The sequence below is a fragment of the Notolepis coatsorum genome, assembly GCF_963971535.1.
Source record: "Notolepis coatsorum genome assembly, chromosome: 3".
NCBI lineage: Eukaryota > Metazoa > Chordata > Actinopteri > Aulopiformes > Paralepididae > Notolepis > Notolepis coatsorum.
This window is the reverse complement of record NC_140167.1, coordinates 120,804,904-120,822,425: the sequence shown is the minus strand read 5'-3', so window position 1 is coordinate 120,822,425 and position 17,522 is coordinate 120,804,904. Positions and strand designations below refer to the sequence as shown.

General features: G+C 42.2%; 1 pseudogene across 1 annotated transcript; it reads right to left on the bottom strand.

The window, feature by feature from the left end:
* Window positions 1-3,511: 3,511 nt before the first annotated feature.
* On the bottom strand, window positions 3,512-17,265 carry LOC311225976 (annotated as a pseudogene). Its single transcript has 7 exons — window positions 17,255-17,265; window positions 11,701-11,815; window positions 10,704-11,195; window positions 7,839-7,893; window positions 5,755-5,926; window positions 5,405-5,449; window positions 3,512-3,644 (listed from the first exon to the last, which is right to left on the bottom strand). The product of its transcript is annotated as an uncharacterized misc_RNA (transcript).
* Between the last annotated feature and the right edge of the window lie 257 nt (window positions 17,266-17,522).

Sequence of the window (17,522 nt, the reverse complement as noted above, 5' to 3'; positions counted from 1 at the left end):
GGGAGGCCATAGCCTCCCCATCTAGGCTCCCGTCTATCATACAGCCTAGATACTTCGCTTTTTTTTGCTGTTTTAGGGTTACAGCTCCTAGCTGGATATTAAACTCCCGTGCTTTCCTGAGCTTGGGCTTGGAGGCTAATAGTACTGCCTCTGTTTTACCTAGGTGAAGAGAAAGCCTGTTGTCCGAAAGCCACCTGCTGACCCCTGCAATTTCTTCACCTAGCATCTGTTCTAGTGTGTTCTGATCCTTGTGTGAGACTAGCAGGGCTGAGTCGTCTGCAAATAAAAACAAGTTACATGAGCATGCTGCTGACATGTCATTTATGTACAGTAAAAAAAGGAGAGGTCCTAGCACGCTTCCTTGTGGGACCCCACATACAATGGGCTTGGCCTCTGACATAGTGCCACTGACCTCAACCCGCTGCACCCTATCAGCAAGGTAGGAAGAGAACCATCTGACCACTGTCTCAGACATACCCAAGGCCTTAAGCTTGGAGAGCAGTATGTCATGGTTCACTGTGTCGAAAGCCTTCTGTAGGTCTAGAAGAACTAGCCCACACAGCTTACCTGAATCTATCTCCCTCCTGATACTGTCTGTAAGATAAAGAAGACATGTTTCAGTAGAGTAAGACTTCCTAAAGCCGGATTGGAGGTCGTACAGGAGGTCATGGCTGCTTGCATATTCCTGGACTTGTTCATGGACTATCTTCTCTAGGACTTTGGATAACACACTTAAAATTGAGACTGGTCTATAATTGCTGGGGTCAGATTTGCTCCCTTTTTTATATATAGGGATGACTTTGGCATTCTTGAAGTCGGTGGGTACCTTGCCTAGTTCCAGGGAGAGGTTAATAATATGGGTTACTGGTGGAGCTATAACTCCGGCTGCATCCCTCAGAAACCTGGCACTGATGCCATCTACACCTGTGGCCTTCTTGATTTTGAGCTCACCCAGCATCGCAGCCACTTTGACTACTGACACCTTGCTTAAGGAGAACGAGTTTGCCTTAACCCCTCGTTGGCTATAGTAGTTGGAAACAAAGTCATCACCAAACTGCTCTGTCTTGGGAGGTAGGTTAGAGACAAGCTTACCTGCTACCGATGTAAAGAAGTTATTAAAGATTGTGGCTACATTCTTTTTATCAAACTCCATTCCCTTGTCTGTGGACAGGCCTATGTTGGACTCAGTAGTCCTTTGGTTGGCATCGCCCCCACAGCCTAGCTGCTTGAGGGTTTTCCACAGTTTAGTTGGGTCATTGCTGTTCTCCTTGATGGTTTCTGCAAAGTATTCTCTCTTAGCTATCCTGATCATTTCCTGAGTCTGTCTTCAATTATGTCTTCAATTATGAGTGTGAACACAACACTTGTGTTCAATAAACACAATTTAGATCATAATAAAGTTTGGAAATATTGTTCCTCTGAAAACTTCAAACGGACTTATATGGTTCTTTGTCTGCGAGTGTGAATGTAGAACATAATGGAGACCAAAGGTTACTAAACCCACCACTCAAGATCTGAACCTGGTAATAACATTAACCCTTTCATGTGTGTATGCTTTGTGGAATGTCTTCCATCATAGAATGAACCGTACAGGTTTCATTATTAGAATGTTTAAATTCTCAAAAATCAAATCCCACATGTCAGATTCCAGACCCAAAGTGTGGCTCCCTGATGGCCGACTGTCTAGGTGCAGGCCAGGCCGATCCCGAGGCCTGTATTTATCAAACATTAAGAACAGTAAGGTACTGACCTATAGGATCTGACTTCTCAGGTCCATATAAACCTCACTATGGCTGGTCCCAGATCAACAGTCGACGTACTTAATGTCAACGTTGGGGTGAAGGGGGTCAGGGGCTCGTCATCTCTGCGTGTCTTTGGTCTTTGGTGATGTGTGACGGATGAAGAGACGGAGACATCGTACGATACATGGTGTTTGGTTTACAGTTTGTGTGTCGTCTACAAGCTCTTGCTCCTTGTTCTAGTAGCTGCTTTTAAACTAAACACTTGGATCTAATGCGCAGAGGTTCAGAGGGGGGGGGCGGGGGAGGGGGCACACACATCTAAAAACCCAGGGGAGAAGAAGAAAAGGCTTAAAATAAATATATCAGTAGTTCAAAGCATTACGAAAGTGAGATAAAAGACAGCGACTGTGACTGTTTGTCATTTGGACAATACTTTGCACTAGATTGGAAATGGGGACAATAAGTGAATGAGGCAGATTTCCCCCCCAGATCCATGCACCAGTCATTGACATTGGCCTTGTTGGTCCCCTCATTGCCATTAAAGTGTAAGAAGAGGTGAGCGCAATAAATACTTTGTATCGTTGTGATTAACTTGAAGTGTAGTGTTTCTAACATCAATATATCATTGTTCAAATGTATTTGGACAGCTCGGTATAATCACCTTAAGAAGATGAGACTAATGGCGAGAAGACGGGCAGTCTTTATGTAACGACCGCAATATTGTGGTCATGTTTCTAAAAACTAAGGCCATAATCATTTCCCATGAACCCTGTTGCTTCCGGTCGCAAAAAAAGGACGTTGCCACTGTTGCATCTCCCCTAGTGTGTTTGTTTATATCTGAGTCCAGTGACAAAGAAAAATGACAGAGAAGACCCCATCAAGGTACAGGTATGCTGTATGCAGTATTGTACCAAGCGATAAAAATGAATGTGATTGTGAGATTATATATATATATATTATATTGATGTTAAAATCCTTCATATAGCTGCTTAAAATGTAAAGCAGAGTCTCTCGGCCTAAGTGTGCTTATGAATGATCCAGTGTGACAATAACTCTCAACTGTCCAGCTGTATATTTCCTAACAGCCGCACTGCTCTGCAGATCCAGTTGCTTTCAAACGGTCCTCAATCAGTTCTAGAAGGTGAATGTGTGGTGCCACATGTGGTGCTGGAACAATTAATCTTCAAACGATACACTTGCCTTGCCAGTCAAATACCAGTTGTACTTCCTCAACGGTGGGCGATCCGAGTTAGCCCAGACATATAGGAACATAAAAGGGAATAAGTTAAAATCATCAACAAAATGGCCGACAGTGACATTAGTTTGAAAAGGGTATGAACAAAAAAACTAAAATTGTATGTTCATGGTACATTAACCTCCAAACAAATCCATTTTACAACAAAAATAAATAAATAAAGTGGAATCGCCAAAATGCAATAACAAAATAGCCTTTTGTTTTTCACTTGGACTTTGTATGTTGATATACAGGCGGCATCTCTCTGCAGTGATTACAGTGTATAGGCTCATAGAAACCACGGGAGATGAGTCGTGTTGTTTTTTTAACCATCGACATCAATCGACCATCACAGGCTGTGTTTTACCGCACTTTGAGTCGTCAATCAAAAACTTCCAGAGAGAGAGAGAGAGAGAGAGCCTGAAGTGAAAATGCGTTTTCTTTTAAGCCAGTGTTCTTTATGCAAAGAAGAGTCACCGGTCTGAAGATATCACTGGTCCCACGCAGCACAGCAGCCGGAGCTGATACTATGAAGAGGGCTGCTCCAGGAGCTGCTGCTATGAAGAGGGCTGCTCCAGGTCGTAGTCTGTGAGGAGCTGCTTGATGTGGGACAGTTTCTGATGGAGATATTCACAGCGCTTCTTCTCTTCCCGGTAATCTGGGAACTTCTGCGGAGATGGGAGAGGGCGTTATTTATGTTATAATTAGGGATGTCCGATATATTATCGGCCGATTTCGGCATTAAAATATCGGTATCGGTTTTCAAAAGAAATATTTTTTATTTTTATTTTTTACATTTCTATAACCTTTATTTAACCAGGCAAGCAAGTAAGAACAAATTCTGATTTTATTTATTGTCAAAAGTATGCATAATGTTGTGTTAATTCCACAACAAGAGATATGTAATGTTAATTACCTGAAATTATTCCGTTTTTTGGGGGGGGAAACCCTGCATATATCGGTATCGGTCGATATCGGTTGATATCGGTTTCGGAAATTAAGAGTTGGACAATATCGGTATATCGGTATCGGTAAAAAAGCAAATATCGAGCATCCCTAGTTTGTACTATTACCATGTCCATACCTGTACCTCCCCTCCCCCATGCTGCTATGATGCCCAAATTTGTCAATACATTTGTCAATTAAATCAACAAATTGATTACTTTGACAAATTATTTGACAGTCAGAATGTCTTTAGTTGAGGACAATCCTAGAAGTATCTATAATTGAAGCCTTAAAGGAGGATGTCACCCATTTAAAGAATTCAGACATGTTCTTACTGTGCCCCCCCCCCCCCCCCCCCAGGTCAGTTCAGTCAGAACCATCCAATCGGTGATGAAAGATCTAGGGCTGCTCCATAAACAATGAATCTGACTTTATGATCCATACAATGTTTGAGCTCTTACACCAAAATGAGGTTCATATTCTAGCACAATCTCATCAGCTTAAAGGGATATTCCATGATACAAAATTATCAAAGAGGTATTTTAAAGGGGCTGTAATGTGAAATAACTGCTTATTGATAAAGTCACGTTCATGTCCAAGATGATTTGATAATATAATTTGTATGCCCTGTTAATGATTGGTTGAAGTTGTTTTACGGACTGGTTTCACTGGTGCTTTTCTCTGTCCGTCCAGTTCAGGTGGTTTGTCCCTCCTCTTGCCAATATTCATGCCTTTTATTAACAAGCTATATCACTTTGCTTTCTGCCATATAGCTACTGTTTACTTGACTAATAATGATGGCACACTTTTATTTTAGTTTTAGTTGAACCATAATGGTAGGTTTATGTTACCTTGAAATCTATAAAAAATATTCACTGTGGCCGTTAGCGCAAGCAAGCCAACCATGATCCGTGGCAAAGTTATTCACTATTTTCTGTAATAGAAATGTTTAGTTTCGTTTATTTATTGAAATGTTGGCCTGATTCAGATACAACCTTTTGGGGAAAAGGTGCTGAATGGCTGTATCTCAAAAAAACATTGTAGCTGAACAAAAACAAAACCCAGGGTTCCCACAGACATTGCTAAATTAAATTCAAGGACTTTTATGTACTTTTCCAAGCACTATTTTTCATTTTCAAGGATGTCACTCGAAGGATACAATTCTCTTTTAAATGCTGTTTTTTTAAGCATCTTCTTGGCCTGCTTGCCAGCTAGAGCAAGCGAAGAAATGAGGAAAAGCAGTTGGTAGCGCGCGGGACAGCGACTGGTCAGATTTGATTAAAACAGAACAAAGAAAAGAGATTTCTTGATTCAGAACAGTTTGATCATGGACGAACAAAACATTCAATGCAAATGGTTGATTTGAATTTCAAGGACTTTTTAAGCACCTTGTTAAAAAATGGGCTGTTTAAAAAAAATCATGCACTTTAAGCACTTCAAGGACCTAAATACTTTAAAGACAGCGACTGTTATCATGGCTTACCTTTCTATACTTCTTGTATTTCTCCAGTATTTGGTCTTCCATTATCTACAGGGTGCAAAACAAACAGGGTTACGCTAGTCATCTGTATATGATACCTATTATTATTGCCACAGAATGACAGACAACCCCCTTATCCACTTAAACTAGCTTCTACGCATGGACCACCTCTGCCACAGAGTCCTTGGTTACCATGGCAACCAGAGCGGTGCAAAGGATTTTCAAGACATCTGGTAATTAAGGATTTGGAGGTGTTTGGAAAGATTTGGGATTATAGGGGTGCCCTCTGTAGAGTTGTGGAGGAGGAGTTTATTTTGGTAGATGTATTAAAGTAGAATGATGATCATGTGTACCTTATACTCCTGTGTGCCCGGAGACAGGCTCTTGATCTTGGAGCCGAGCAGGACGAACATGTGAGTGATGGTGGCGATCCTGAAGTGGATGTCCTTGTACTCGCTGTACTCTGCGGTGAAGTCGTCCTGGTACCTGTGGCGCTGCTCTGTGCTGGTAATGGCGCTGTACGTCCTAGAAACAAACACAAGACGCGGCTGTTAACACATTGACTGCCACGCTGTTTCCCCATCTTTGTACTTAGTTGGCCAGCGCTGTAAAGTATAGGGATTTTCACTGTGCGTTGCGGTGTTTGCGGGGCTATATCTATATTCTATATTATAGCTATGGAGACAATACTATGGCTCATTTGACATCAACTATCCATCGTTCAACATGTGAAAAATAATAATTTTCTTCATGTATACGTTTGCGTGTTATACCGTGGTGAATATTGTATAGTTTCAGAGTGATCCTGGCTAATTCCTGGTAACTGTGTTATGGAGCAATATGTGAATTCTGCTAATAGCGTTGACGTTGCTCGCCTGTACACGCTACTATTTCCAATTCAAAGGTATATAATAGGTATTATGTTTCATCATGAATGCATGAAAGGGGGGGGGGGGGTCGTTTTTTCATACTTTGATTGCTAGTAACGGCATTCGTTTTGAATACTACATACGTTGATCGGCCGGATCGATATGAAAACATTGTAGGATCAAGGTGAAATTTATGTCATATAGTCCTTACCTTTGATCAAGCTTATTCCAAAAAGAATATTCCAATTGTCTGATCGCGATTTCCAGTATTGATGTCCATCTGGTCCCGGACATAACTTGGCACAACTTATGGATCGAGTGTGCTAAATGCGTTTCGAAATGGTCGGATGAAGCGATTTACTTGGCTCCATCTAAATTCTGCGGGGTTTAAATGTAACACACGGTGTGAAATAAGGTTTCAAAGGGTGGGCGATACTGCCACCTAGCAGGATGCAGCCGGTATTGCACTTTTGGGATTTCCGAATGATTTCCTATGGTAACACGGAGGTCCGTGGATGAATAATGAATAAACACTGTCTGTCGCCTCACAGCCAGAAGGTCATGGGTTCGATTCCCACTTTGGGACCAGGTTGCCAGGTACCCAAGTGGGGTATCTCCCGGGCCTTTCTGTGTGGAGTTTGCATGTTCTCCCTGTGCTCGCAAGGGTTTTCCCCTCCAGAAAAAGAGATAAACCCAATGGAAAAACATGCTAAACATATCGCTGACACTGTTGCGTCCCTGACGGAGACGGACAGGAGCACTTGGCTTGGTCCCCGCCGCAGTCCGTGTGCTCCCGCATGTCGCCCATCTCGCATGTGTGTGTTCGTCTGCGTGATAATAAATAAAGACTGGATTGTGCTGATTCTACCTGTGTGTGGTTATTCTTATCCATATTCTCTTTACTATTTTACTATCCTTGATGACATTATGTTAAGAGTGGAATACCTCTCGGCCAAGCACACGGCCTGGTCATCACCAACAGTTCTTCCATTGTCCTTCAAAAATATATTTTGTTTTACATCTGTTCTTCGGTTCCTCTAAAATAGTTTGTTGTTAGCATTCCTTTTTCAAATCATGAGGTCCAGAGCTGCAAAAATGTCCCTTATATTCAGTTATATTCATCTGTTGTTGTTGCTGCCTTTTCCTCATGGTGGCAGTATTGCACCATAGTGCTTCCTATACTACCTTGATGGGGTAAGCCTAGATGCTGCGTCCTGCCAAGGTAAATACTAGATCCCATGGTCCGGGAAAGATGTTTTTAAATGCAACTTTTAGGTCATAGGAGTGGTTATGGTTGGCGTTGAGATAAGGGATCGATTATGAGAATTATGACGAGTTGCGGCTTCGCAGCTTAACCGAAAAGTGACACCCAATAACGTGCTGATGGTGATGATGGTGTGATCTAAGATGATGATGGTGTGATCTAAGATGATGCTGATGATGGTGTGATCTCCGCCATCAACTCAGTTACAACTAGACAGAATTCAGATGTGCAAAAATGCAACGGCAGCCCTGACACTGCATACAGAAACAAACAAGATCATCATAAACCGTGGGTTTATACTCACAGTATGTAATCTGGCTTCTCCTCAACACAGGAAACAGCCTTTTCGATGTCAGGATCTGCAAATGAGACAAGGCTATTATTTATAATTATATTAACCTGAGGAAAACTCAAAAGGGCCCGTCCCCCACTGCACATTGTCATAGGCTCAATGTTTAGTAGCATAGGGTTGGGTATCGAGTGGTACCAGTTCCAACATGGCTAAAACCGTGAGGATCCATGTAATTATACTGTGAACAGTGTGGTGCAGCCATGACAAGACACTTAACCCCTAACTGCTCCCGATGAGAAGGTTGGCACCTTGCATGGTTGCCTCCGCCGTCGGTGTGTGAATGTGTGAGTGAATGTGTGCGTGAATGGGTCAAATGTGAGGAACTAATTGTAAAGCGCTTTGGATAAAAGCGCTATATAAATGCAGCCATTTACCATTTACCAAACAGTGTGGCGCAGCCATATGTTGGATCTGAGATGCTGGTTTTCAGAGGCAGGTCAGAGGGAACATAGCAATAGTTAAGCATGTAACAACAGCTCTGATAGAACAAGAGATCGCATTCACCAAGTTTAATTTGGTGATTTGGTGTTTGCATGAAAATAATTATAATAATATTGATTTCTGCACTAATTAGGAACCGGCATCGTATTAAAGTGTTGGTTTAATGGCGGCACCGTAATACAAATGTAAATGAGTAGTGTGGTTTTGTTTGGCTGTGGGTCATGTCGTGAGCATGTCTGTCTGTCTGTCTGTATGCAGACTAGCTAAGAGACCGTAGGCCTCAGGAGACCTAAAGCCCAGCAGCTCGAGCTGTTATTGAGTCAATCATCTGCACATAACACACACATCACTCTAGAGATGTGGGCTTAAGGGATGGGAGACAGTACACACACACACACCCCCACACACACACACACACACACACACACACACGCACACGAGATAAGTGCACCGCTGGCAAGTCAAATAAACACTTGCATGGAGAGCCCATGCACACAGAATTATCATCGGTCAATTCCAAAAGTCTGCGGTCATATGTTATTTCGTAGCCTTGCTGTGTGCGTATGAGAGTCATCCAAGAAACAAGTCATCTCGCAGCCAGATGATAAGACGTCGAGGCATGCGGGAAGAACGCCCTGCGGCCCTATGATACACAATACAGAATATGAAATTCACATGAGAACAGTCCCAGTCCGGATGCAACAAAGTGTTATCGCCGATCTTTACCAAGCAGGACCTCCACTTGGGAGTCACTATAATACACAGAGAGGGGAAAGAATGCAGCCCTGAACAGGAAATGCAATAATAATGGCACAGATTTTGAAAAGTGCCAGCCCTATTCTAGCAGCATTGTGTTTCCCTTATCCGGTGCTAAATATGAGAGGAGAGGATGCAGAGCTGCATTCACGTGGTATGTCAAAAGGGGAATTCTATCTAAATGACTGTTACACTTGCAATACTGCATAAATGGACATTTCCCCAGAAATGTTCACAAGGTCACGAAGTAAAGAAAATGCAATACGATGACATCATCAAATTGTATTGTATTTTGTCTCATGCAAACCGATCAAACATATGGGAAAGTAAATATAAATAACGATGCGTCTCATCCTCGATTCCTCAGTGAAACGTCAATTGTTGAAGAGATGCAAGGAGAAGTAATCCTCTTTTGTACTGGTAACACCAGCCTTTAACTCTCATGCATCAAACTAATCCTCTTTTGTACTGGTAACACCAGCCTTTAACTCTCACGCATCAAACTAATCCTCTTTTGTACTGGTAACACCAGCCTTTAACTCTCACGCATCAAACTAATCCTATTTTGTACTGGTAACACCAGCCTTTAACTCTCACGCATCAAACTAATCCTCTTTTGTACTGGTAACACCAGCCTTTAACTCTCACGCATCAAACTAATCCTATTTTGCATGGTAACATTATACTTTTTTTCTTTTTCTTTTTACAATAATGTACATTTGAGTAGGAATGACCTTCTATGCTGAAATCTTCACATGTCCATCAACAGCACACTAATTTGCGAGTAAGATTGTGGAATGGTGTTTGGTGGAGTTCACGGTCATTGAGATGGACCCTGTATGTGCTGTAAAAGCCATAATGCTGTGATGGTACCTTGTTTTTTTTTTTTTTTTTTTGTCTTTTTCCCCCTCCATTTTCCTCCGATTTTCTCCCATCCCAATGTTAGTCGTATGCCAATTCCCAGTCCCTTCCTGGTCGCTGCGCACTTACCCCCCACAGTCAGATCATCTGGGAGAGTGGAGGCTACCACGTGCTTCCTCCGACACACGTCCAGCCAATCACCGCTTCTTTTCACCTGGCAGCGCGGATTCTCATTGAGAGGGCGTAGCGTGTGGGAGGACCACACTATCCCCCTCAAGTCCAATCCGCGCTTAGCAGGCGCCCCAACCGAACTGTAGGAGTCGCTGTTTACAACGACCCGGACCCACCCCGCCAGCTTCTCCCACCCTCTGATACAGCCAATTGTATCAGTGCAGACGGCCAGCCAAGCTGGTGACAACCCCGGAGCTGTGAGCTGGATTCGAACAGGCGAATCGAGCTCACAGCTCCGGGGCTGGTGACGAACGCAATCTCCGCTCGGCCACCTAACCGCCTGGTGATGGTACCTTGTAATAATATACAGTACTGTTTAATATACAGTACTGTAGGTACATACGGGATCATAACTGCCCATTAAATGTTCCTTCAACCAAATCAGGCAATGCAATGATGTCAGCTGATAATTCAAAGATTGATAAAAAAAAAGAAAACAAGATCTTTGAACACCTAAGGCACAATATCAACCTCCTAAAAGTGCATTTAGGTGGAATCCTTATTAAAAATAGATGAATAAATATTTACCATCAAGTTTGTCTGGGTTCTGCTTTAGATCTGGGCTGGTCTCCAGTAACTCAACGCCTTCCTCTTTTAACCGCTCTCTCTCCTTGTCTTTATGCTTTTTTGACTTCTTCTTTCTGTGCAGGCAGTTGGCGACCTGCTGGTGCTTACAGTCCGCCAAGTCGTCCTGCACCTTCTGTTGGACGCTCGTGTCGGGCCCTAGCTCCCCTCGCTCCGACACACGGGCATCAGAAGAGCTCGACAGTTTGTGCATAGGCAGGAGGCCATTTTGGCTCACAGGGAAGTCATTTTGGTTCCCGACGTGGTTCACCGGTGTCGTCCTTTGAAACTCTGTCTTTGCGTGGAGGTGGGGGTTGAGAGGGGGGGTGTGTGGTCTTGCCCTCCTTTGCTGTTGGACAGTCCATTTAAGGGGGGCAGAGGTTGCAACCTCTGGTCCACTAGTCTTTGTCGTTTTATAGCCAAGTTATCCAGCGGGTCCGAAGGCACTGGGCGTTTCTGAGAGAGGAACGAAACCAGAAAAATAACATTGCTAAATCTTTAACAAAATGTTTATCTTACCTTCATTGGCTTCCAGTACGCTACAGAATACATCTAGATCTAGACTCAAAACCCACTTCTACCTATTAGCTTTTCCCGATATTCACTGACTCGTGCCCTCTTCTCCTGTGTGTTTGCCTGTGTGCCCTCCCGTAAAACGGAGATGTGATTGTCTATATGTTGTCTAGATGTATCTATGTGTATCTACCCTCTGTACAGCACTTTGGTTGACATGTGTCATGTTAAATGTGCTATATAAAAAAAATCTGATTGATTGTTTACCGGACAATACTGTAACAACAACTTGCTACAGTCACTTGGAAAATCTATTAATTTTACTGATTAGAAATTGAACTGAAAAGATATTATTCCAAAGTTCAAACTATTCAAATCACTTTTACGGGTATGTTCACAGATTACAAAAGTATTCCAAAACACAAAGACAGGAAGGCATTGCATTTACCACAGCAGGGTTCTTGACTGAGCCGTGGTGCATCAGAGAATCCTCTGGGGTCTTGTGGAGCGACGGGTTTACCTGGAGACCCTTTGATTGGCTACCGTTGTGCAGTTGCAATTTCCTGAGGGGGGGGGGGGCAGTTCAAGAAGAGGGAAGAAAATGCCACTTAGGAGATCAGACAAATTGATATGTCAAGTACCATTTAAACGGCCATTGTAATTACTGTCACTGCGAGGTATGAGGCTTTACAAGAGAGGTAGCCATAGTAAACGTAAACAGGCAAAGGCTACTTTCTGCCCGCAGGTTCGGACAGGCTCTGTTTGTTATTAGAGGTGGGTAACACCTGAAGAGAGAGACAGAGAGAGAAAGAGATAGTGTGCGTGTGTATGCTGTCTTTAGCTGCAACCAAGCAGCTAGTATAAGTCAGTCAGTGGGTCCATCTGTAGGCTGCTTTCACACCTGCCTTGTTTAGTCCAGTTGAATCGAACCCTAGAGCATTGGTTCTCAACTGGTCTAGCCTCGGGACCCAACATTTTCCTTAGTCATTAAGTCGTAAACCACTATGATTTATGTAAAAAAAAAATTGCAGTAATACGCAATCTTTCAAAACATGAAATAAACACAAAAAAGTGCAACAAAAGTGCAACTATTGCTAAAAACCCAATGAAATATAATAATAAATAATATATGCTTCTTAGCAGATTTCTTAGCTTAACATAACAGACCTAAATTTGGGGGAACTAATGGGATAACTGGGGTTGCAACAAAAGTGCAACTAGGGCTAAAAACCCAATGAAATAAAATAATAAATAATATGCTTCTTAGCAGATTTCTTAGCTTAACATAACATACCTAAGTTTGGGGGAACTAATGGGATAACTGGGGTTGCAACAAAAGTGCAACTAGGGCTAAAAACCCAATGAAATTAAATAATAATAATAATAATAATAATAATAATAATAATAATAATAATAATAATAATAATAATAATAATAATAATAATAATAATAATAATAATAAATAATTATGCTTCTTAGCAGACTCCAGGGAACTAATGGGATAACTGGGGATGTTGTTTGCTCCCGACAAGAGTCTCAGAGTCTGGGGTGATGGTAGACAAAGCAACTCTGAGGTCATGCTCAATGTCCAATCTGTTCCACTGCTGTCTTCAGCTGGACCAGAGCTGAGAAGCCACTTTCACAAAGATATGTAGTGCAAAAAATAAAAATAAAAAATTTTATCTTTTATTTTTTTTACACACATCCACGACCCACTCAAAATGGCCCTGCGGCCCACTTTTGGGTCGCGACCCACCAGTTGAGAAACACTGCCCTAGAGCATCTAGCCCCATGGTGTAGTTTGTTTGGGTTGGTGTGAATAGAGTAATCGAATAGAGCAACAGGCCCAAAAGCAAGAAAAGTAAATTCAGGTGATAGTAGCCTAACCAGTGGCGCATAATTAATTACTGATGATGAATTTGAAAACGTATAGTATTTCATAACATTTGTGCAACACGCCAAGCTGGAGATAATTTTTCTCCACATATACCGGTATGTTTGTTAGGATTCCATAACCTGCCTCCCGTGAATGTTCTGTTTACCCACAAAACGTATTTAACTTATATAGTGACACAAATTAAATCTGGCTTTGTCTGGGGGATAATGCTTTGCCAAATTAGATTGAAAGATCTCCTACATACCGTATGTTTTAATATTCCTGCACAACCTGGCAACCCAGAGTAAATGCAGAACTCCCCAGTGCCTGTGTGCCAATAGGACCAGCCATGTCCGACATATTGGATTCCACACTATTTGTATCACTTTTACCCCTAATACTCCTTGGCTGTTCACCCGATTCTCACCCATCTTGCTATGTGGCATCTAGGGACCTACATCTTCCATTGTGTAATTCAAAAAGTTGCTATGTCTAACCACATGACCAGCACACTCAATCAAATTTAGGAAATCATGTCGTAAACAGGATGTTCCGTGTTCATCGTGAATCTCTTTACACCAATTTATACCAAATTTGAAGTGTTTACTTCATCATGGGCAAGAGGTCTGCAAAATCTTCTTTTGGCCACATGGTGGCACTATTCACAAAAATCACATGGCAGACAATGATCAATACTAGTGTGCCAGTGCCTCACAACAAATCTCACCCCAATCTGCCAGATGGTGAGGCTATAATCAAAGGTAAGATGTACACATTTGAAAAGCCATAACTTGTACACGGTCAGTCCAACTGACATGACACATACACATATCCAGCAGGTCTACATATACATTTTTAAATGTAGTCATTTAGCTGATGCTTTTATCCAAAGTGACTTACAAGTTCTGTACAACAGGTCAGCAGGAAGGGTACTCTTTCAGCTAAGTAGCAATGTTCGTCAAACAGTGTTGAACGTGGGTGCAATCTTGAGTGCATAGTAGTAAAGACATATTAGCATAGTAGGTAGTAATATAGGCAAGGACGATTATTTAGTAGGAAAGTGCATGGATAGTAAAAGACAGTACAAAGGTTGTTTTTTCATTTTTTTTTTATAAAAACATTTAATTATACCATTATATAATGTTTTAATTTCGTATATTGATTGAAGAAGTGTGTTTTTAGTCGACGGCGGAAAATTGGCTGGGTTTAGGCTGTGCCGACTGTGGTGGGAAATTCGTTCCACCATTGTGGAACAAGGACCGAGAATAGCTGGCTTCTCTTTGATGACCCCCCCCGGAGCTTGGATAGGAGTGGGTCTGAGGCGGCCAGAAGATGTAGAGCGTGGGGGTCTTGAGGGTCTGTAGTTAGAGACCATTGACCAGAGGTAGGCGGGAGCCGTTCCCTTTGCTGCACGATATGCTAGGTCAAGGACCTTGAAGCGGATTCAAGTGGCAATGGTCTACAACTTGGCCACAAAATAATTAATAATGGCTATAGAGCTCAGGTTAAAGCACCAGTGGCGTCGCGTGGGTAAAATAACAGGGGAAGCCAAAAAAAATTATTAAAAACATTTTATTAAATATTTTTATTAATATTTTTTTTTTTTGTTTTTTTTTTTTTTAGTCAAGTAGTCACCATGTACACTACAGTATGGCTCGGCGGCCAGTCAAACTTTCTTAACAGATTGCAGAATGGGTACAATACAGTACGGCTCAATACACACAATTGTATAAGGGGATGCAGACCAGAGGTCCTATAAGGAGGTCCTTTGTCCCCACAGCCATCAGACTGTACAACAGCGTATTATAGTTACACCTGTTTTTACACCTGTTTTTACATCTGTTTTTACACCTGTTTTTATACACCTGCTTTTATCTAATCACGCTACTATTTTAATTTTAATTGTAATATTGATGGGTATGATTTAATTGAATTTTATCATGTACTTATTTTAATTCATGATGCAGACATAACGTGTAACTACTGTATGGGAATGGTCAATGTCTGTATACTATGTGAGCTGCGAGATACCCTGAATTTCCCCAAGGGGATTAATAAAGTATCTATCTATCTATCTATCTATCTATCTAGAGAAAGACGTTTGTCTTGTTTACATCAGGGTCCCCCATTTTCAATTCATAGTGACATTTATGACATACAAGACATCATGACATCAAATATACAGTACTGTTACCCCTAGATCCTGACAGAGTATATACATATGATGGGTAGGGGACTGTACATTAGGAGGGGGTGGGTGGGTGGGAGAGAAATATACATACGGCCGGTGTTGTTTTCGAGGAGGGAGTAGGATTCCGCAGAACACCGGGAGAGAATATGACTGTCTATTAGACAAAGGTGACAAGACAAACGTATTTCTCTGGTCTGCATCCCCTTAACAATTGTGTGTATTGAGCCGTACTGTATTGTACCCATTCTGCAATCTGTTAAATAAAGTTTTCATTCATTCATTCATTCATTCATTCACGTGTCTGTTGCGCCGCGCGCCCAGCCATCAGAGCGCTCCTACTGTAAAATGCGGAAGCAGTCATTTCAGCCTCAGTTTTACTCGTTTATAAAAATGTCTATTAGACAAACGTGACAAGACAAACGTATTTCTCTGGTCTGCATCCCCTTAACAATTGTGTGTATTGAGCCGTACTGTATTGTACCCATTCTGCAATCTGTTAAATAAAGTTTTCATTCATTCATTCATTCATTCATTCACGTGTCTGTTGCGCCGCGCGCCCAGCCATCAGAGCGCTCCTACTGTAAAATGCGGAAGCAGTCATTTCAGCCTCAGTTTTACTCGTTTATAAAAATGATTTAAAATGTTTATTAGCAACGCCAAGCTTTCAAACCCCGCCGCATCTGTGTGTGAAACCCTAATGGAACGCTGGGTACCTTTGACATTTATATCCAATATATTTTGGACCCACCGCTAGCTTTTAAGCAGTGCTTGATGGTGCACATTAACCTGGCTACTACGGAGGAATAAGTTACTGCGTATTCCAGCCCCTGGCTTGCATTGCAGTCATGAAAGGGTATACAAGCTTGCCTGATAACGTTAGTTAGTCCTTAGTCAGGCTGCTCAGTTCTTACCTGGTCAATAACGTGGTCCTCCTCTTGCCAGATAGATTTGTTAAATCATAATATCCACAGTGGTGTGCTCTGCTGGTCCTCAGTACTGTACTGGGATGTCACGTTAGGTAGTTAGGTGGAAACGTGAACTTCTGAGTGCCCCGCCTCCAGGTGGAAAATATGCTGAACGTCTTCCTCCCAGCTCCGTTTTAAACTTTTAGGGTGTGGCACAGTGGCAGTCAGCTCGAATCTGATTGGCTAGGATCGGATTTGGAGTTTGGACTCACTCTATAATGCTGGAAGCCTGGAGAAAGAGACCTACCCACTGCCTCTCTCCTATACTAGCTGCAGTAGTGAGCACAGTCTGACAGTGTGTTAGAGGGAGTGAGAAGGAGAAGAGGGAGACATAAAAAAAAAAAAAAAAAAAAAAACACACAGATGAAAAAATGCACAGATGAAAAAGAATGTAAACTATATTAAATTTTTTTTTTTTTTTTTTTTTTTTTTTTTTCATATTTCATAATTTGATATGAATTTATAGGGAGGCATGGCTTCCGTTGGCTTCCACAAGGATTCGCCACTGTAAAGCACATGTCAAAGCAGCAAGAAATGGTGTGTAGCCAAAATGGTCGCAGGTTATCACAAATTATGTGCTTGTTTAACCTTCATTTTACCCAGGCTAGATTCACTGAAGAACACAGATGCTCCATTTCAGCAACGCCCTGCTTCAGACTCATGGTTACACACATTCACACCTGGGAGCTGCCCAGTGCAACCACAGTTTTTTGTTGGTTGCTGAGTTGGGTTGAGTGCCTTGTTCAAGGGCACCTCAAATGGTAGATGTTGAGGGAGGGGAGACCCCAAACCCACAAACTCTGTAGTCATCCACAACAGTATTTTGAGCACTAATGATTACTTGTAGATGGTAAAATAGTTACTGATGATGAAAGGAGCTCTGCTGGAGGTGTTTCCGGTCCTGGCGTCATAGGCCAAGCAGCCAAGTGGAGCCTACAGCTCTCCCAAAATGTCACTATGCATAGCATACCTGTCAACCATCCCGTTTTTCCCGGGATTGTCCCGTATTTCAACCTTCCTTCCGGCCATCATCCCGTCCCCGTTTTTTAAAATGTTTACAATATGGCTGCAATTCCCCTCCGTGACGACAGGTGGCAGCGGTGTAGATTAGAACATTAGCACAGGAAGTCAGACCGGAAGACGGTTGCCATTAAATTGTCGGGCAAAGTGGGGTCGTTCTCGGAGAGCTCACTCTCGGCCGTGGTTTCTCAGTGTATGTGTGGTGCTCTCCCTCAACA